General features: G+C 44.9%; 1 protein-coding gene across 7 annotated transcripts in view; it reads right to left on the bottom strand.

The window, feature by feature from the left end:
- SSX2IP (SSX family member 2 interacting protein) overlaps positions 1 to 22,748 on the bottom strand; it is a 49,970-nt gene extending 27,222 nt beyond the window's left edge. For 3 of the 7 annotated variants that reach the window (XM_050962176.1, XM_050962181.1, XM_050962183.1), the window contains exons 1-2: positions 11,110 to 11,193; positions 181 to 238 (exon numbers count right to left, since the gene is read on the bottom strand). The gene's annotated coding sequence lies outside the window, so the exon portion shown is untranslated. Of the gene's footprint in view, positions 1 to 180; positions 239 to 1,197; positions 1,396 to 11,109; positions 11,194 to 11,318; positions 11,338 to 22,590 lie in introns of those variants that run through there. The other 4 variants (XM_050962177.1, XM_050962179.1, XM_050962178.1 and 1 more) reach the window with 4 other exon arrangements.
- Between the last annotated feature and the right edge of the window lie 226 nt (positions 22,749 to 22,974).

Genomic DNA, 22,974 nt, shown 5'->3' with positions numbered 1-22,974 from the left:
CCACGAGGACTAGAAACTTTCAATGAAAGCTGAGATTCTCATGTAACCTCTATGATTTCAGGAGCAGAGTCTTTAAGAAGAGGGTCTTCCCTTCCCTCTCTCCCATCAAAATCAACTATATCTTTACCAAATAAACCCAGAATCATGCACAATACAAAGATCATACCAAAAAAGTCTTACATGTTCATTTAGCTTCTGTTGGATCCATCAATTCAGATCAGGATTACCCATCGCAGTTCTGTTAATATAACAGAAAACCCAAATCAAACTACAGACATTTTCACATTACTGCCATTCCAACCACTTTAGTCCTCTGTCTTAGTAAGTTAGGGTGATTTCCCGGAACCGCGGCCAATGGGAGCTTGCAGGAGCGGTGTCTACAGACAGAGGTAGCGCATATAACTGCCTGGCCACACCTACACTTAGCATCTGAGCGAGGGGGATGTCACCACTTCCGGGAGCCCCCCAGGTAAGCACCACCCAGCACCCACCTCACCCCATCCCCCATCCCACACCCAAGCTCTGCTGCTGCTGGGGGGGCCCAGGTAGCCAGGTAGGGAGCCTGCCAGACCCGCCAGCACCCTCCCAGCACCAGTGGGGGTCCCAAGCCACGCATCACTGCCTGCGCCCCCACGCCTCCTGCCCAGCACCCATAGGGGCCCCAGATAGCCCCCTCCAAGATTTATTCACTGGTAATTTTAGCAAAAGTTATGGGCCACAAATTTTTGTTTACTGCCTGTGACCTGTCCGTGACTTCTACTAAAAAAACCCATGACTAAAATGTAGCCTTACTTATAATCAAAGGGCAACCTTACAATATTTGCAACATGACCTAAAGAAAAGCTCTGTGTCATTCAAAATCTTGTCTCTTTCACCAACAGAAATTGGTACAATAAAATATATTATCTCACCCACCTTACCTTCTCTCTCTAATACTTTCAATAGACTATGATCCAAGTCACAGCACAACCAATTTCATTTACCAAATCAGTTTTCCCTCTTTGCTCAAAAGGTAGACATGTCTATCATAAGCCCTGACAAAAGCAGGGCCTAAAAAATCCCTACTCCTTTCATTTTAAAGGCAGTCTTTTAACACCAGCATAAATCTATTTTACTACAGTAGCTCTAAAAGTTACTGTTATTTGCATATCTGCAACGGACAAAGATCAAATACCTTCAAATCTATGCAATCCTTACCTCAGTAAAAATCAAGTAGTTATACCAGATCCTCTCATTCATGAGAAGGGAATACACATACACACAGAAATCCTCAAAATCCTGAACAGTCCAAAAGTCAGCCAGCATAGCAATGTTCGATGATTGGCCAATTGCGCTTTATTGATGTCATATCGGGGCATCAATCCCCAATGGTTCACAGCTAGGATTTCATCAATAAACAACAACAAACCCCCCCTCCCCTTTTTTTTAACCTTTCCTTCTATTTTAAGTGATATGTAAGAATACAGAGACTTCAGCTGCAAAAGCAGCTTGGGAGAGGGAAGAACGTTTTAACATGGCTCCTCCCTGCAAAGTGCCAATGTTCCCTTTCAGCAGCCGTCTGTAACTATAACTGACTTTCTACGAGAAAAATTACATTGCAGTGGAAGGATGTATCCCATACCATCCCACACAATTTTATGTTTTCTTAAAAATAAAATATGAAGTTACGGAGTCATAATTAATACTATTACATGATGTCACAGTGTGCATTAATAGGCTAACAGTGCTTTTGGGGGGTGGCCAAATGCACTCAGCTTCTGCCACACAGTGCATTCAAGTCATTCTCTTACTATTGTTTACAGTGACGTTGATAGGAAGACCCAGGAAATCTAACCCAGTGGGATTAGGAGCAAGCCACTTTCAAGAGTTTCTATTCCTGGATTTCAGAATGGATGGGGGTGCCAGGAGGAAGACATGCAAATAGAAAAGGATTGGTACACTGAAGTCCTGAAAATCCAGGTGTTTTCTCCCCATGCCTGAAACAGAAGTCAGATCCTTATGTCTTGGAAAACTCATCAGAAGTGTATAATAAACCAGACTAAAAAACAGCAACTTGAAGACCCACTAAAGGGAAATCTAACCTCAAGGTCTAAAATTGCTAAACCACCAGCAAAAGGCATCCTAAATTGTTATGCAGCATCAGGAGACCTCGCTAAGTCTCCAAAATGTAACCATCTCTGAAAATGGCCAGTGTTTTGCAACTAGAATTATCTTCATTGTACAGTTTCATCTTTTTACTGGATTTAGGGCTGAATGCAAAAGAGTAGAGTGTCTCAGTCCACCTATGATCAGAAGGAGATGCTACGAGCACGCTATTCATGTGCTCACATCCTTTCATTGACTCTCAATGCCAGTTCAAGACCTTGCTCTTGATCTTCAAAGCCATCAACAGATTGAGACCCAGAAACCATATGCTCCTTCCCCCATGTTGTTAATATTGTGTTGAGAATATGGTCACCATTAATATTTATAGTGAAAACTGAAGCAATACACACATTAAACACCTCAGCCTTCTTGATGTTGTATCATTAGTTCTCCTTCCCCCCTAAATAGTGGACCTATAATTCCCTTTGTCTTTCTCTTGTTCCTAATGTAAGTTATAGAACTCAATGTCAGCAATGTGTTCTTTGTGCATACTCTGAGCATGCCTGTGCTAAACTTACCCCCGCCCTGCGGGTCTCTTCCTCAGATCCTCGTTCACATGGGAGGGGGGAGAGAGATCTCAGACAACCTCAGAAAGGCAAGGCATGCCCCCAGAACCTGGCTTACACGAGGAGGCAAGGAACGAGGTCACATCCCCATAAATGGGCAAGGGACTCCCCCAGATCTCATATCACTAAGGGAACAGGGGCTCAGCTCCCCATAAAAGGCAAGCCCTCTCAGAACCTGGCTTCCAGGAGGAACGGATTGTCACACCCCTGTAGGTGGGCTGGGAGTCCCTAGATCATGGCACACACACGGTGGAGGATGTATGGCTGAAAGGTGTCCCACCCCTATTCTCCTCCAGTGCCTCTGTCATGCATCCCCATGTCCTCCATTATAATATCCCACTGCTCCCCTCCCCTCTCACTGGTCCCCATCCTCCCTCTGATCCCCCAACCCCTTCCCCTCATTCCCTCCTATTCTTCCACCCCAATCACCTTCCCTATCCACTGAGCATTTGCTTGTATAGTTTATTTTCCCTTCAAAATAAAAAAACAAAGTTTCAGCACCTTCTGAATATTCTGCTGCACTCAGATTACGTTTCTCCAAAATAAAAATACTCCTTTAATAGTGGCACAGTGACACAGAGGCCCACTGGTGGCTAACTACTCTGTGTCGGCAACTCTTGTCAGACCTGACACACTCACTACACCTAGTACACCATTGCCATGATATATACGCAAGAAGTAGCATGTAATATCACTGGAAAACTTAAAACTGACTGATCCTAATCATTAATATTTTTGCGTGATGTATGAATGAGGTGTGTACAAAGCATTATGGATGTGTGCTAGATTTATGTTCTTAAAATGTGTTTGGCAAGCAAAGCATGAACCCAGCCTGCCCCAGACAATGGAATGTGTGTTTGTGTGTCTGACCAGCCTGGCCATCAGGGAGAGACAATAAAGGCATATTTACATAAAAAGCAAACAAAGCCATCACCTTAGTGAGTGGGGGAAAGAGCTCTGGCAGGGGTCTGAACCTCAAATGATAAGCAATTGAATCAACTGATTGTATACAATATTACTGTTATAAAAGTGTATTGAGTGATGTATTTTATGAAACCCTGTGACACACTGGTAATTACTATCACCATATGAGGCATTATGAATACTCACTAATAATATGCTTTAAAGTCGAAACATAGGGAGAAACAGAATTTCGCCCAGACAAGAGAGAAGGGATATCTACCTGGCTCCAATGTAAGGTAAGTATTATAGAATGAAAACAATAGAACAAGGGTCGGCAACCTTTCAGAAGTGGATAGATAGGTAAGGGATAGATAATAAGATAGTAAATATAATAATGCCACTATATAAATCCCTGGTATGCCCACACCTGGAATATTGCATGCAATTTTGGTCACCCAATCTCAAAAAAGATCTGTTAGAACTGGAAAAGGTAGAGAAGGGCAACAAAAATGATTAAGGGTATGGAACAGCTTTATGAGGAGAGATTACAAGGACTGGGACTTTTCAGCTTGGAAAAGAGACAACTAAGGGGTGATATGAGAGATCTATAACATCTATAAAATCATGAATGGTGTAGAGAAAGTGAATAAGGAAGTGTTACATAACACAAGAACCGGGGTCACCCAATGAAATTGATAGGCAAAAGGTTTTAAACAAATAAAAGGAAGTACTTCTTCACACAAAACTCAATCAACCTGTGGAACTCGTTGCCAGGGCATGTTGTGAAGGCCAAAAGTGTAAGTGGATTCAAAAAAAGAATCTAATTAGTTCATGGAGCATCAATGGTCATTAGCCAAGATGGTTTAGGGACGCAATCCCACACTCTGTGTCCCTCTAGCCTCTGAATGCCAGACGCTGGGAGTGGACAACGGATGGATCACTCGATAAATTGCCCTGTTCTGTTCATTCCCTCCGAAGCATCTGGCATTGGCCACCGTCAGAAGACTGGACACTAGGCTAGCTGGACTATTAGTCTGACCCAGTATGGCCATTTTTATGTTCTTATATACAATAATGATTTAAAATGGAAATCAGATATATAGTCATAAATTAGTTTTATGAGTTCAATGTGTGGCAGAATTTAAAATTATATATAGTAGCTAGATTACAGGGCTTACCATATACAACATATAATGCTAGTTGTTTGAAGCACACAGATTTTCAATGTCAAGTTTGAACTTATGTAGACTGCCACTCCTACTCAACTGAGTTTTCAGAACTAGTTAAGGCAAACTAGTGTCAGAACATAATAGCTTTTCATAGTACTGCAATGTAATCAGATTACACCATCTGGTCACTCAACACCAGATGGGCAGTTTCACAAAAGTAAAATAAAATATAAGTTGTTCAGAAGATTCCTCTCCAAAACTAGCTCTCTTCTCTCTCAGAAAGTTTTAATTTTTCCTGATGTCAGAACTACTCTACAAAAAGAAAATACTCAACTTCAACCAGTCAACGAATATCGTAAGTATAAACAGCCACTCCCTCAATATTTTAGTCACTACATTTTGCAGAATGCAGGTATGTTGCAACTTGTAAGTTGCCTCACAGAAAATACACAGAAAGCTGTCCATAAGACAGAAAAAAAACAAAAAATGGGAACATTTATTTAAAATACAACACTATTACTTCTGCTAAGATTAAATTCCAAAAGGAGCTGTAAAGCTGCTTAAAGCTTTTACATTTGCGTAGTAATCCCCTCCACAGATGGCTGTTATCCAGATGAAACAAAAACATATCAGCCTATGGAAATTTAGGGCACACAGAAGACATTCAATTACAACTTTATCTATCAAAATGCCGTAAAAAACTTGGTTTTATTTTTTGAAAATTCAGGTCCCCCCCTTTAAAACTTGACAGCTGCTCATTATTTTACTACAGATTTTAATAATCTAGTTTGCAATTAGTGCTAACTATTTAAAAAGTATTTAAGTCTATTTTCATTATAATTATAATAAAAAGTTACTACTGGATAGTCAAAAATGGACCCCAGAAATTCATAAACCCTAGTTTACTAGTTGATAACTATTTAACCTAATTTAGTGATGTCAGTTATATTAAATCACAGAAATATGCATGGGTCATATTTTGCCAACACTTTTCTACATTCAGAGTTTTTAATTAAGCAGTTTTGTGTATCCATCTAAGCTATTCAGACTCGTCAAAGTTAATTTATAAAAAGCAACAACTAATTTTTCAGCCTGCAGTACCATAGTATTCACTCAATGCATCTGTAGAATATGGTCTTGCGAGCCAGCCCCATTTTGGAGTTTGGGTACCCATACAATAATGCTACTATATAAATCCATGTTATGCCAACACCTTGAATACTGCATGCAGTTCCGGTTGCCCCATCTCAAAAAAAAGATCTATTAGAATTGGAGAAAGTACAGAGAAGGGCATAAAAAATTATTAGGGGTATAGAACAGCTTCCATATGAGGAGAAATTAACAAGGCTGGGACTGCTCAACTCAAAAAGAGAGACAAAGGGGGGATATGATAGAGGTCTATAAAACCATGAATGATGTGGAGAAAGTGAATAGAGAAGTGTTATTTACCTCCTCACCCAATGAAATTAACAGGCAGCAGCTTTAAAATAAACATAAGGAAGTACTTCACACAACACACCATCAACCTGTGGAACTCATTGCCAGGAGAAGAAGTTGTGAAGGCCAAAATTATAAGTGGATTCAAAAAAAAGGAATTTGATAAATTCATGGCATATAAGTCCATTAGTGGCTATTAGCCAAGAAGATCAGGAACCCATACTCTGGGTATCACTAAACCTCTGACTGCCAGAAACTGGAACTAGATGACAGTGGATGGATCACTCAATAGATTGCAATGTTCTGTTTCTTTCCTCTGAAGCACTGGCCACAGCCGGAAGACAGGATACTGGACTACATGGACCATTGGTCTAATCCAGTAGGTTCATTCTTATGTTCTTATTTTGCATTTCTCAATTTCATTTACATTTCAAGAAGACTAGCAATTTAACAAGTAAAATGTTCATTTGAAGTTGACCAGCTATACACCTACAATCACACAGAAATACATAAATTTACATACAAGGGGAAGGGCTAGCTCAGTGGTTTGAGCATTAGCCTGCTAAACTCAGGGTTGTGAGTTCAATCCTTGAGGGGGCCATCTGGGGCAAAATCAGTACTTGGTCCTGCTAGTGAAGGCAGGGGGCTGGACTCAATGACCTTTCAAGGTCCCTTCCAGCTCTGTGAGATAACAATGTATGGAGATATACCTATTATTATTATCTGGTAAAAAAGTTAATTCATATGCCTGAATGTTGGACAATTGCTCCATCACGTTCCCAGCTCCTTACACCATGAAGTTAGAACAACATGAAATGTTGAGCTGCAAAAAGTTAGCGCCCCCCCCCACACACACCCACTTTCACTAAGTATATTCAGCACTCTTTTAACATCCCTCTACTATGAGAGCATTACCATCTCCCTATCAGGTCTCTCTTTCTGGCACTATTGGGGAGCACTTGGTGGCCATTTTAGCATTTTTAATAGCTTACAATGGGCTTTATGGTATTGAATCTGATATGATATATTTAGTCAATCTTCTCTTCTGACTTTTACCTCATCCTCAATGCTGCACTAGACAATGACAAAATTCTTTGTGGAGATCTTGGGTATCTAATTCTTTTTATTTCTCTGCATTCAAAACACCTACTACATGTGACTAGCACAAAACATTCTTCTTCCACTATACCTCACTTTAACAATCACCAAGATTTTAGCATTGGTACTTTTCCATTTAGTCCCAGAACACTCCCTGAGCCTTCTTTCTGAATTCAACTTTTAAAAAAAATTTTTCATTTGCATTTCCTTTTAATTTTGTTTGCAAGATACAGATAAGCTATTTTCCTACCTATCTAGGTCTTTCTATTCTCCAGCCCAAGTTCTACTCACTTCAAATACCAGGAGTCTGTCTCTTGCTCCCCCATTTCCCCATCTCTCCAGTGTGGAAAAAAATCCTGCTTCCATGCTATTCCTTCCCATTTGATGATGGCTTCAAATGATATCAAGTCCCCTCTCAAAACCACTTTTCCTCCTGGTTTACTACTAAGAATCTGTCATCTAATAAAGTCAAATCGTACATCATGGACCTCCCCTTCTATTCATAACCAAACCATTCCCCTGAAACTTGAGCAAGGTGTCCATCATACCTACAGGAAGGACATACTGGATGCTGCAAAGTTACTTACATTTATTTGCATGCTAGCCTGGTAACTGAAGAGCTCTGTATGACTAAAGATATACAAAAACAGATAATATTAAAATGCTCTTGCATTGTAATTTGATCTTAAAGAATTTACTCTGTATCTTGCTATAAATAAAAAGAAAATCCTGATCAACAATTATTTTTAAAAAGCAAAACAAGGGTCAAGATAATGCAATATAAACACCATGGCCTCTTACCTCCTACAACTCCTGATTTCCAACATTAAACCAATTTAGCAGCAAAACCCAGAATTATTTTGCAAATTCACAAGTCTCTTAAAACAGATGTAAGACCTTCACCAGCCTAGAAGCATCTGCTACTTTCAGCTTCACACAGATCAACAACATGTTGGGCCTGATAGCAGGGGTCCAGCTAGCAACCTGAAAACTGTACACAGACTAGATAATCCAGTACTGCATCTTCCCTACCAATTACCCTGCATCTGACAGGGTACGCAGGATTAACAAGATCATCACTGACAGTTGGTATGGTTAGAGCCTAAAGCATCAACAAAATGTTGCCCCTGAGAAATTGGACACCATGGAATAGATCTTTACCACTCCACCCTGCTTCCAAATATGACTGACAGCGAGGGATACAGAGGTTGGGAACACAGTACTTAGTTATAAAGCTTGGAACAGCAAGGAAAACCCACAATACAAATAAAATTCACATACACTCACACAGCACTTAGCAGCCTCCCTCCTATCCACCCCCAGATTAAAAAAAAGAGACAAGAACAGATGCTAAACTGGAACTTTCAGCGCTTCTGCTAGGTGGTTATGCAGTTCAGTCACCCACATTAGCCTAATTCCCTAAAGCAATTACAATACTGTGTTTGGAGACAGATTGCAGGGCCCTCCCCCAACACAAACCATGTGTACCGCAATGCCTGCAAACTCTCCCCATATGTGTGCCCACTACACGTGCATTCCCCACTGCCAGGAATAAATGCGTTCCCCACCGCCTGCAACCCCCCCCCACATGCACATATCCCCACTATATGCAAACTCCCCTCCTCATGTGCATGCATATCCCTCCAAGCTGCCACCACATACTAAGTCCCCCTACCACCTGTAAATTCCCCCTTGCAAACTGTGTGCGTGAACGCACGTCCCCACCTCGACCTACAATCTTCTCCCATGTACGTAGAGGCATCCGCCAGCCACCAGCATCTGCAAGCTCCCCTGTGTACACAAGCATGTCCCCCCAGCTTCCCACCACCTGCGAACTCTTCCCGGGTGTGTACACACACGTACCTCCCAGCGCGCACGCACACACACACACACCTTACACATACACACACACACACACACTGCAAACTCCTGCCATGGTGTGGGCATGGGCACCTCCCCCTACCTCCAAACTCCCGTCCGCTCCAGTATGTGCATGCATGGGTGCCTCCCCCACACAAACTCCTCATCCCCCCACTGCCTGCCAACTCCCTCACTTGTATGTGCATGAGCATCTCCCCACCATCTGGAAACTCCCCCACTTGTGTGTGCACAAGCATCCCCTCAGCAATTTGCACATAAAAGCCCCCCCGCCGGGAGTGTCCTGGAGTCTCCAGAAATTAATTTTTAATTAAAGATTATGTCATGTGATGAAATCTCCAGGAATACATCCAATCAAAACAGGCAACCAGTTGGTGTGTGCAAAAGCGCCCCCACCTGCAAACTACCCCCACCCCCGGGGCATAAGTGGTGGAATTAGGAGTGCTGTCACAGGCACCCCCTGGCTTGACGGGGTTTCCATCACATACAGTATTTACAGTTTGGCTCACTAGCTCTCAGCACTCCCCACTATACAAATTGTTCCAACACCCCGCATGTGTGTGCAGGAGCATCCCCCGCCCCCACGAATGCCCCCTATCTGCCAATTCCCCTTGTGTGTGCGTGAGCGTCCTCCCAGTCTCGGAGTGAATGGCCCTCTGGTCTGCAAACTCCCCCCCACTGCGTGTGAGCGTCCCTCCCATCGGCAAACTCCCCTCCCCACTCCGCGTGCGCGCCCCTCCCGTCTGCAAACTCCCCTCCCCACTCCGCGTGCGCGCCCCTCCCGTCTGCAAACTCCCCTCCCCACTCCGCGTGCGCGCCCCTCCCGTCTGCAAACTCCCCTCCCCACTCCGCGTGCGCGCCCCTCCCGTCTGCAAACTCCCCTCCCCACTCCGTGTGCGCGCCCCTCTCGTCTGCAAACCCCCCCCACTCCGTGTGCGCGCCCCTCCCGTCTGCAAACCCCCCCACTCCGTGTGCGCGTCCCTCCCGTCTGCAAACTCCCCTCCCCCCTCCGTGTGCGCGTCCCTCCCGTCTGCAAACTCCCCCCTCCCCCTCCGTGTGCGCGTCCCTCCCATCTGCAAACTCCCCCCTCCCCCTCCGTGTGCGCGTCCCTCCCGTCTGCAAACTCCCCCCTCCCCCTCCGTGTGCGCGTCCCTCCCGTCTGCAAACTCCCCCCTCCCCCTCCGTGTGCGCGTCCCTCCCGTCTGCAAACTCCCCCCTCCCCCTCCGTGTGCGCGTCCCTCCCGTCTGCAAACTCCCCTCCCCACTCCGTGCCCCCTCCCCCTCCGTGTGCGCGTCCCTCCCGTCGGCAAACTCCCCTCCCCACTCCGTGCCCCCTCCCCCCCCGTCGGCAAACTCCCCTCCCCCCTCCGTGTGCGCGTCCCTCCCGTCGGCAAACTCCCCCCTCCCCCTCCGTGTGCGCGTCCCTCCCGTCTGCAAACTCCCCCCTCCCTCTCCGTGTGCGCGCCCCTCCCGTCTGCGAACTCCCCCCTCCCCCTCCGTGTGCGCGTCCCTCCCGTCTGCAAACTCCCCTCCCCACTCCGTGCCCCCTCCCCCTCCGTGTGCGCGTCCCTCCCGTCTGCAAACTCCCCCCTCCCCCTCCGTGTGCGCGTCCCTCCCGTCTGCAAACTCCCCCCTCCCCCTCCGTGTGCGCGTCCCTCCCGTCTGCAAACTCCCCTCCCCACTCCGTGCCCCCTCCCCCTCCCCCTCCCCCTCCCCCTCCGTGTGCGCGCCCGCGCTCGTCCCTGTCTGCAAACTCTCCCCCGCCCCGGTGTGCGCGCGAGTGTCCCCCACGTCTGCAAACACCCCCCCGCCGGCAGCCGCTGGCCGCCCCCAGAGCCGGCTGGAGACGCAGGGAGCCGAACGGCCCCAGCGTCCCAACCGGAGCAGCTGTGGCGGGGTGCGGGCTCACTCACCCGCATGGCACCACCTGCTGCTGCCGGGGGCCGACTCCGGAGCGAGCCCAGCCGCCACCGCTCCGCGCTGCCTCCCGGGCCCCGCAGGGTTAATCGCCCCACCCCCTCCCCGACACAGCGCTGCTCCCATTGGCCGGGCTGTTGCTAGGAGACTTTCAACAAGGGCCTGCGCAGGCCTGACGGGCCGAGCCCTGAGCCGCGACACCCACCTGCCCCTCCGCCCGCGGAGCCCCTCCCGGGAGCCGAGCCGAGCCGAGCCGCGGGAGGGGGCGAGGACACGCGTGCGAAGGGGCTGCACGCCGGGCAGCGGCCCCTCAGCCTGCCTGGCTCGTGGGGCCCGCGCCGCGTGCCTGCCTGAGCGCGCGCTGTGCCGGGAGGGGCCCCGCGCTCCAGCGGCCCCAGGGTGAACAGTAGCGGAGCCGCGGCGCGTGTGCGCAGCCCGCGTGTGCTCGGGCCGCCCCTCGGGTTAGCGCTCATCCAGCCCGTGCGGGGGTACAGCAGCTGGGGAACTCTCCCCCCCCCCGCCTTGCTGTGCCAGCATAGCCAACAAGTGTAGGGGTGGGGGCGGGTGAGTGTGGGAGCGAAGGCGGCTGGGAACGGGCCGTGTCCGCGCTGGGGGGGGCTGGGGGCTACGGACAGGTGCCGCTCGCCCTGTTGATAGCTGAAGGGGGTGGTGAGAAGCGCCGCTTTTCCGGCCCCAAGGGAGGTTTGTGTTATATGCATGAAAGACTAGTCCTGCTTGGGGGAGGGGAAGGGGAGAGGCGTGCTAGGGTTCATATGTGCAGACTTGCATGAAAAGTAAAGTCCTTGTTGACTGTATATGTCAGTTCTCGTTTAGGCAAAGGACAAGAAATAACGTCCAACGCTCTCACAGCTGTGTAGAGTCACCGCTCAGACAAAGATGAAGAATACAGACAAATCCTAATGAAACACAGAATCAGTGAGCACAGAGACGTGGGTGACAAAGTATAGTAGCGTTCTGGAGAAGAAACACAGGGCTGGGGGGAACCTTGGCAAAATAATTTAGTCCAGTCGCCTGTCTTCTGACAGTGGCCAATGCCAAGTGCTTCAGAGGGAATGAACAGTACAGGTAATCATTAACTGATCCATCCTTTGTCACTCACTCCCAGCTTCTGCAAACAGAGGCTAGGGACACAATAATACTATATGATGAATAATACAAATCATGACAATAGTCGTTGACTTTATGGACTCTATGGGTGCAATTTCTGTTCTTTGTTCTGGAAACAAACCCTAAGAATTTGAGGCATAAACACATTTGATACTCATTCCTTCCTTTTCTCGAACTCAGAAAAAAAAATGACAAAACAAAACGGTTTTCAGTTAAACTATAAAATTTCACAGCAGCCAGTGCTATACAGGCCAGCCTGCCACCCATTGGGGGTTTAGTGATCTATCACTGGACTTTCATTCTTTCTCTCTTCATCCTTCCTGACCTCTGTGCTGCTTTACATGTTGTCAACCATGATATCCTTCCCAATCACTTGGGACTGTTTGCTGGGGTCTTAGAGAACTGGCCTTCTTGGTTTTGCCCCTATCTATTAGAGTCCTCTTATGGGGGTTTTTTGTTTTTTCACAGCAGAGGGAGAGGCTGTTTCAGTGGATAGGGAGCAAGTTTTCAGAGACCTGGGTTCTGCTTCGCCCTGGACCTCCTGTAGGATGTCAGACCAGTGCCGTAGGGACAGAGTTTTAAAGGTTTTTAGGCACCCAAAGATGCAGCTAGGCATCTAATGGGTTTTACAAAGCACCTAATCTTCTAGGCACTTTTCAAAATCCCACTAGCTGCCTAGATACCTTTGAAAATCTGGCTCATGGTCAGCGTGTGCCTCAGTGCCCCCATCTGTACACTGGAGATAACGGCACTGCTCTACTTCTGAGGGGCTGTGAGGAGAAATAGTTAGACATTGTGAGGTGCTCAGATACTAGGTGATGGGGCCATGTAAGTACCACAGGTAGCATGGGTTTTTCCTCTGCTAGCCCTTCCTTGGGTTTTGGCCCCTTTTCACCTATTTCCCTCACATCTCCCTCTTTTCTGAATGAAACCTGGGCTCTGAGGACTTAGCTGTATTTCTTCCCAGTCCCCTGGGTTCTGTCTTTACTTCCAGATCTTTAATTTAATTACCAGCACTTTCTTATCGTAATCACTCTGCCTCTGTAAACAAAATGCTGACTCCCTGCCCCCAGAGCACAAGCTGAGACCAGCCCCTCTCTGATGAGCTCTCATTGCACACTCATCAGACTGCATGGCAGTTAAGAGCTCTGCCTGGAGCTAGGACATGCTCCTGTATGAAACTCAGCAGGGGAGGGGGGGCTAAATGGTGCCCCGGCTGCTTAACTATCCTTACAGTTTTTCCTAACATCTAACCTAAATCTCCCTTGCTGCAGATCAATCTGATTAGATCTTGTCCTACCTTTAGTGGACATAGAGAACAATTGATCACTGTCCTCTTTATAATGTCCCTTAACGTATTTGGAAACTTATTAGTTGGTAGGATTGGGAAGGAGGTAGATGGTGTAGGATATTGCTCTTCTCATGTGATCCCTCCCCCATGGAAAAGATAACAGCTTGGCTCTTTATATTAAATAGCTGCCTCAAACTGCTGAATGAGCTTTAGGGTAGGGAAGGCTGTGCCTCCCCAAACAGCCTGACCCTGCCCCCTATCCGACCGCCATCCACTTTCTGCCCCCTGACTGCTCCCCTCATAATCCTTGACCCATCCTGCTCCTTGGCCCCTCACTGCCTCCCAATACCCACTCCCCAACCAATCCCCCTGACTGCCCTGACCCCTATACACCCCCCCTCCTCCCACCGAGTACTAACAGACCCCCGGAATGCTCACGATCCAACCCCCCCTTCCCTGTCCCCTGACTGCCCCCCCAGACCCTCTGCCCCCTCCCTGTCCCCGGGACTCCCTACTCCTTATCCAACCCCCCCGCCCCCTGCCATGCCGCTTACCCCTGCCTCTCCCTCCCCCGGAGCCTCACCGCGCTCGTCCAGGAGTGGCCCTGGACAGCGCTGCAGCGGCCTGGCTCCAGCGGGGCCTAAGCTCCCACCAGTCAGCTCAGAGCTTGCAGCCCTGCCCCCTTACCACACAGCTCTGAGCAGGGAGGCACTCAGGCCCTGCCCCCTTACCACGGGGCTCCAAGCTGGGAGGAGCTCAGGCCCTGCCCCCTTACCACGGGGCTCCGAGCTGGGAGGAGCTCAGGCTCTGCCTGAGCCATGCCGCTTTAGCTCTGTTCAGGGCCGCTCCTGGACATGGCGCGCTGAAGCACCGGGGGTTGGGGGAAGGCGGATGCGGGGCTGGGGCCAGAGAATTCTCATGGGGTCCCCTGCGGGGCCTGGGCCAAATTGCCCCACTTGCCCCCACCTCTGGGCAGCCCTGCTCATGTTTACATATGACACGCCTATTCAGGGCCATCCCTAGCCATTTGGGTGCCCTACACAACCCCCTGCGGGGGAGGGGAGAACTCTGTGAGGCCTCAGGTCTCCCCCACACGGTCTGGGTGGCAGCAGCTGTGGGGGGGCACTTTGGGGGCCCAGAGTGGCCTGGGGGATTAGTGGGGGGTCAGGAGCAGCCCATCCACTTCCCTCACCCCGGTCCCAGCCATGTTGCTCGGGGGAAGGGATCCACACCCCCACACCCACTTACCGGCAGCGATGGGAAGCGGAGCAGCCCGGCCTCAGCCCGCTCTACTCCACCAGCTCCCAGCCACGGCGCTCCACTTCCCACCGCCGGTGAGAGCCAGGGGCGGTCCTTTCCCGAACCCAAGCGACATGGCTGGGGCCAGGGCAAGGCAAGCGGAGCGGGCTGGGGCTGCATCTCTCTGCTTCACACCACCAGTGAGTGTGGGGGGCAATTCTTTCTCTGTACTCACCGGTGGCAGGAAGCAGTTGTCTGGGGTCCCACATCACCTTGGGGCGGCCCTGCCCCTTGCAGTGAGGGCCAGGTGAGGGATAGGGCTGGTGCTGCTGCGTATGCAGCACGCAACTGCCTAGGGCACCATGAAATTTGGGGCAATTTGTTGCCTCAAATTTCATGGTGCCCTGTGCAGCTGTGTATGTTGCATATGCCTAAGGACGGCCCTGCGCCTGTTAATACACCACAAAAGAATATTAGCCTTTTTCACAGCTTTAACGTGTTTTTTACTCATATTCAGATTGTGATCCACTAAACCTGCCAATTCTCATCAGCAGTACTACCGCCTACCCAGTTATTCCGCATTGTGTAGTAGTGCATTTTATTTTTCCTAAGTAAAGTATTTTGCACTTTATTGAATTTCATCATGTATTTCAGACCAATTCTTCAATTTGTCAAGATCATTTTTAATTCTAATCCTGTCCTCAAAAGTCCTAGCACCCTCCTATAACACAGTGATAGCTATCCTCATGTCTCTTAAGAGCTGTTTTAGCAGTGGGATATAAAAACATAGGCATTCCCAAATTAGATCATTGGTCCAGCTAGTCTAGTATGCTGCTTCTAACTGGGACCCATACCTAATATGTCAGAAGAAGCTGTAACGTACCTAAAATTTATCTTGCTAGTTGTGCAGTGCTGTATATAGCAGAGAAAGGCATTCCTTCCAGGTTTCATTTATTATCTTGTATCCTGATGCACGTTTTGGTTACCTTTGTTGTCATTGCTTGCAAATCTAAAAGTGCTACTGATAATTATAAAACCCAGCCCACCATATTTGACTTAAGGACCTCTTAATTAATCTATCAAAGGTATTTGTAAAATAATTATTTTGATATCTAAACATTGAATTCTGCAGGTCATGTGTATTAAGAAATACCTTAGTTTATTATACTAAATTTGCTGACCTTTATCTGAAGTCTCCTTGTCCTCATATTTTTGAGCAAAGTAAACAAGAGGAACTAATCAGTTTTTACTATGCCCTTTATAATTTTAAATACTTAATTTACCTTCTCTTTCGCTCTTTCCAGGTTGAATAAGCCTCATTTTTATACTTCATTTTACATAAATCCTGTTATAGCCTCTAATTATCTTTGATGCATTTGTCATGATTCTGCTCTGGTTTTCTGAAGATGTGGTGACCAAAACTAGATACTAGTTTAGTTGAGAAGCATACCATTTTCTTTCTCTTTTTAATACACCTTTTTTTTTTTTGGCAGACATCTTCATTTCTAGTTACTCTTTGTCTTTGGCAATTTAAATCTTCTATCCTTAAACTATATCTTCTGTGTTCAGTGGCTTTTGGGGAAAGTATTTCTGTCAAAGGATCCAACACAAATAATCACTGACTCAAAAAAATCAAAATCAAATAAATAAACAACAGGATAGGTTGACGGGCAGGAGTCTAACCAATTAGTCAAAAGTTAATGTACAAGAGGTGGGTACAGGAGGAGTCAATTTTGAGAGGAAAAAATAGGCTTACTATACAGTGTACAGGATTGATCATACCACTAGGAAAACTTTGGTATCAAAGATGTGAAAGCAACAGAATAAAATAAAATTGAAACGATTAACACTGAGTAGCTTATACTTCTTTGTTCACAATGTCCTTTTACAAGTCTGTAGGGGTTATTCTCTGTTTGTCAAACACTGGTTCTTTTTCTGTGTTTCTAATGCAGAAGGCGGCAACATGCTTCTTTTATACACCAGCTGTTTATACACCAGCATTTTCAGCAGCAATCTGCACAACATTCTGCACAGTCGGAAGGAAGGACTCCCTGAAGAAAGTGAGTCTTCTTTGCTGTACTACATGTTATCATATCTGTGATCCACTATATGTACAGTGTTTGGATTCCCTTTTTAGCTCAATAAAACATACCCAAATATATGTTGGAGGATGGCAAAACCATGGATAAGGTCAAGATCAGTCTTACAAAATTGTCAAGAAAATTGAAGTCCCCGGACATAAAGTTTACCCATTACATTCAAGATGAAAAGCTCAAGATATTTTTCCTGTTTGTCGAAAAACAGTTATTTGCTCCACGCAAGTGGACAAGTAGAATTTTGCAGGGTTAGTAAATGGGAGTTAATTCTTGCCAGGGAGAAAGCATAACCCTGATTTTGTGTAGATATTGCAGAAATACTTATAATTTAGTTATGAATACCTTTCACCCTAGTGATAGATGTTCTTTAAAAAAAACATACGTACACTTTTTAAAAGCTGTTTGGAACCTGTCCATCATTCCTTAATGAACCAGATGCACTGTAAAAACTTATACTGCAGAGTCTTTATTTGCTGCAGATGTGGTTGATTCAAGCTTCCTCCAAAGCAGGATTGTACAGAGTACCTATATCAATGACAGTGGCAAGTTGGATGACTGACTTTGTGCACTGGAGAGGATTATGCTCCTGTATCTTTAAGAGATACCACACATGCTGGTGCTGAATTCTGGTAGTCTATTTGATCTTAGCAGCTGTTCCTAAAGGATGTTATTCAGAAGAGAGCTCCCCAAGCGCTTTGCTGTGGATCATGTGGTTTTTTTTTCTTTTAAATAGACTGAGGAAGGGAGCAGAAGTCTTTTGGGGAAGCTCTTGGGCAGGAAATATATAGAGATAAAATATAATTATCTCATGGAAAAATATGTATACATACACTGTATTAATTTATAAAGGATCAAATCAGTTTGACAGTCTTCACGAAACCCCATTGAGAACAATTAAAATATACTTCTGAGCCTCTTGTCATTAAGAAATGAGATGATATATTTAGGAATTTGTAGGGGGAAGGGATTGTCTCCTTGGAAACTTCTGTTGTCATTGGATACATTGGAGGAACACATCAGATACTTCTTGTCCTTTAGCAAGTAAACATATACATTTCCCATAATGCATACTAACTCTGAATTTAATCTGTGTATGATGAACAAAATCATCAACAGTTTAATTCTCTGTACTTGCTTGTATCTAACTGCAAGAATTATTTGGAGACTTTTATTTATAATTCAGTAGTACATCAAAAAGTTCTTGGGTTAATTCATTGTGATTTCTCCATTACCTTGTGACTTTCTTGGTAGAGTTAAATCAGAATTAAAATAAATCAAAGTTATTAGAAAGGTTGATACAAATGATGATTAAAGTCATTCAAAGCTTTGTTGTTGTTTTGGGGGGGTTTCCCCTCTATTTTCATTGACATCATGGAGTAAGAAAGAGGGTTAAGAAATCTAACAATAAATATTAAAAAGTGAGGAACACTGTTGATCTTTTAGGAAATGAGGAGGAGGCAGTACATCTTGAAAAAAAACTTACGTTAAAATAGTATTAAACTGTTATATAGATAAGGGGGGTCAAGACTCTTCTTGTTCTTACACATTTACATTCAAGAAATGCTCACTTTCAAGATGAATAAATTTTGTTTAGTTTTATCCTTCTCCCTTATAAATCATGTTGACTGGCAGAACAAGCTCATTAAAATGTTTGATCATGTCATGCAAAAGACCACAGTGGTTCTCAAAATTATTTGATCATGCCCCCCGTTCTTTGTATCTGTAGTAATTTAGCCCCTATTCCCTCTCCCTCCCCCCCCCCCAGCACATGGCCAGCAGCCACCGCTCACCGGCCACCCAACTCTGAAGGCAGAACAGAGAGTGGTGGCTGCTGGCCAAGCACCCAGCTCTGAAGGCAGCACCACCGCCAGCAACAGTGGAGAAGTAAGAGTGGCATGATATGGTATTGCCACCCTTACTTCTCTGTTGCTGCCTTCAGAACTGGGCAGCTGGGGAGAAGTGTCTGTTCTCTGGCCACCCAGCTCTGAATGTGTGCAGTGAGCTTTTTTCCCTAAAGCTTCTCCTCCCCCTCCACCCCCAATACATTCTGCCTACTGTCCAGTTTGAGAACCTCTGCACTAGGCTACTGGATTTTTTTTTTAAGTCCAACAACCTTTTTAGAGCTTCTGAACATAAGCATGTTCAACAAGGCCACATCCATATGATTTATGTATTGAATTATGCAATTAAAAATACCACCTGCTAGTTGTGCTCTCCACTGATAAGTGACCAATGTTTAATTACTGTTTCCTAGTTCAGTCAGCACACTAAAGCCCCCAGCTGTAAAATGAGCTCCCCACAGACAGGGTGCCTGTGCTGAACTGATTGCAGGACTGGGGCCTAAATATCTTGAAGGAATATCAAAATGTTACCTGACTGCAATGCCTTCAGCCATTAAGGGCCCACTTCTGCAGTTTTTAAATAAATCCCACTAAAGTCCGAGCTTAATCAAAAATCAATAGCACTACTCACAAGTGGTAGAATTGAAGGATTAGGCTCATTAGGAGCAGCACAGACGTAATGAGGCTAGTAACTATTAAAGGGTTTCAAAGATCTACAGTATATGCAGGAAAACACTAAATCCTTGTGGGCATAACAAGTTGGGACATGAAAGATTAAATTAGTATTTCTCACTTCCCATTTAGAATATAAAATGTGGGCAGAAAACATGGTAATTCGTTGCATGTCTGTAACATTTTTCATCCAGGGATCAGAAAGAGTTTTACAAATATTACTCTCACAGCCACCCTGTAAAATACTGTATTAACACAATTTTACAAATAGGGAAATTGAGGGACCAAATGTTTTAAGAATTTTTCAAAGGTTCCACAGGCAGTCCTGCCCAAGCCAGGAACTGAACTCAGATCTCTTGACTCCCATTCCTGATCATTAGGCCTTAATACTTCTGAAGCATCCAATTCCAGGAGGAATGTGCCTCTAACTCCACAGCATGGGTTCCCACCATTCTCCACATAACCTGCACTAGGATGGCAGTAGTAACTATTTACAGTTAAAATGCCACCTTCGGGGGTATGCATGTATGTATAGATATTCTTCATACAGATGGAACCTACTATAGAATCACTTCCTGAATGTAAAAACAACTATGCAAGCATCAGGATGGAAGACACTCAATGGTTACTACCAGGTTACCAACCATACTAAGAAAACAACTGGGAAAAACACTACATAGTCTCATGAAGATTTTAAAATAGGAGTTCACCAAAGTACAGTCCTTTTTACATGACACCCACAGAATAATACTAAGGAAAATAAAACAATATGACAACTTTACTTCAGCCCAGGGTCAGCTTAACCTAAGCCATCCTGTGACTAGCTCACTGAGCAAATAAACAGCAACTATCCACTGTGAACACAGCTGGTGCATCTGTTTTTAAAGTGTTCTCAGCTGCAAATAGAAATGTTGCCTACCTCAAGAGAGATGCCTCATGTCAGACCACTTAAGGATAGCCTGAAATGGAGTGAGTATATAGCTAAGAATACCTAATCAACTAAGAATCCCTTTTACACCTAAGGGTGCCCTCAACTAAAGCATTTGAGAGATAAAATTATATCTGTGATTCCATTTTAGGCCTCAGTCGTGCAAATACTAATGCACATCTCTAATATTATACACACAAGTTGAATGAAGTTCAAGTTTACATTGTTGTGTTAGTTAAGAAAGGCACTAGAAACACACTGCAGCCCCAAAAGAGACTTTTTGGGAAAATGCCAGATTCAAATGACTATTTTAATAGTCTCATGAGTCATTTACCATATTAAAATATATTTAAAAAATGAGACAAGACAATATATAAATAAGTGGGTTTTTGCCAGGACCTGCAGGATAAATTCCTTCTCCAAAAGAGAACCTACATGCCTTCTTTATTCTTCACGTGCATTGCAGAAACTACAAAGATCTCTTTAAAATGCTTTAAGATTCAGACAGTTTTAGGAATTCACTATAACTAATTTTCCTTTGCTGGTCAGAATACGTCCAGTATTTGGAACTGATATTGAAACCTGCATGAAGAATCACCTCATTTCCTCACACATATTTAGAATATCACCAACATTTCTAGTGTTCAATCTTTAGTTAGAAAGACAAGTATGAATAAGCAATCGATTTTTGCAGATCCCTTGAGTAGTAGTTTAAGAAAGGTTTCACAGTATTTGATAACGAGCTAAACTGTTGCCAAAAATAAAAAATTGTCGGGAGACAAATATGTAGATCTTTAAAAACATGTCTTAGCAAAACAATTTTTATGGTGAATACTTATCAGAGCCGTAGTTCTGCAAACAGGTTGCTCAAAGATTATAGTTATGCACACGTGCTCGCAGAATCAAGACTATACTTTGTGATTATGGTAACATCTGGATCATATGCTTCTCCCAGCTACACTTGCAAGCTATCTATGTGCTATTAGGAATTTTAGTTTGGAATAAGTATTTACAATAGACCTGTTTTCAGTGAAGGACAGGCTTGCTTGCCTTTAGTCCCAGACAGAAGTTATTCCTTTGTCTCTGCATACTCACACAGTATGTACAGCACCTAGAACAGTGCTAGAACTTAGTCCATGACTGGGGCACTATGGTAATACGAATAATAAAAAATAACAATGAGAATTTGTGATAAATTAATTGAAAAACAATATGTAGTCTATAGCTAATTTATGGAATTCACTGCCACAAGAGTGCATGGAAACAAATACCCTAGCAGGACTTTTTTTTTTTTTAAAAAGGGATGGGCAACTTTATCACCATGTTTTCTGACATTGTGGAATTGATTGGATGCGGTTTTCAAAAGTTATTGCACTGCAGTCAGGCAAACAAAAATTCCATTGGGTCAAGCATTAGGCCTCACTTTTTCAGGTTGGTGTACTCTTAATACTTATTCCGGGCTAGCTACGTCAGTCAGGGATGTGAAAAAAACACCACTAGTGACACAGCTATGCCAACTAAATCCCAGTGCGTTGCAGCTATGTCGACAGAAGAGAGCTTATGTCAGCATAAGTGAATATAATTCAGGGAGGGGGCATTCTTACACTGGCAGAAAAGATCCTCAAGTCTGTGTACGCAGTATCTGTACCAGGGAGCGCTGTCGGTATAGCTATACCAGCATAGGCTCGGCAGTGTAAACATAGCATCAGTCAATTTCCCATTGTTGGAGGAAGGACAGAGCTGTTAATTATTATCCCTTATCTATTTTTATAGCACAAGACATAATTAGGGATTAAAATCTCTATACCTAAGAAATATTTAAATAGTTTAAGATACTGGCTGTGTGCCATATTAAGCCTAAATGGAAAAAATATTGTTCACCTCTCACAAATGATCTGACTGACCTTTATATAATTTTTGGAGAGAAAACTATGAATGTTTAGTTAAAAATTATGCCAGTCTGGATACTGAGGCCCTGATCCTACAATCTGATCTTCATGATGCAATGGTCCTGCTGCATGGAACTGCTTGCAGAACTGGGGCCTAAATTTGTAATTAAACAATACCAAGAAAAATAAAATAATTTGTAACTCTCATAAGTTTAAGTGGAAAATCCTGTTTTTTGATCATAATAAAAAATGCAATCACTGAACCTGATCTTGGGAAGTACACAGTACCCAAATACCCGTTGAAGTCAATGGGAGTTATGGGAATTCATGACCTATTACATAAACAGATAGAAATATTCTGTAACATTACTACTGTAAGCCTCCTCTGCTTACCTCTATTCAGTAATGAGCTGGAAGACCCAGTATCAGGCTACATCATGCCATCTGAAAAATCTCATGAAGAAACTTTAGAATTTCTGGAAGAAAAAAAATAATAAAAGCCCACTTGTATGAAAGGAATTGGAGGATGAGCCTAAGAGTCTTTTCTTCTTCCCACTCCAGTAGTAAGTTTGAGGCTCCATGATGGTGAGGAGGGGGCAGGGACAAGCCCAGACCATGCTCTGTAGCATTCTCCTTGAAACTTGTGACACTATTTCAAGTGAAACATAATACTAACACCCACTTCTCTGCAACTGCAAGTTCCTCATGAGGGTGCAGCTAGGACAGCTGTTGCTGGTCATTGCTCCTGAGAGAGCAGTCAGAACTGCCATGCCAATG

Source organism: Gopherus flavomarginatus, chromosome 7 (assembly GCF_025201925.1).
Source record: "Gopherus flavomarginatus isolate rGopFla2 chromosome 7, rGopFla2.mat.asm, whole genome shotgun sequence".
NCBI lineage: Eukaryota > Metazoa > Chordata > Testudines > Testudinidae > Gopherus > Gopherus flavomarginatus.
This window is presented reverse-complemented; position numbering and strand designations above follow the sequence as displayed.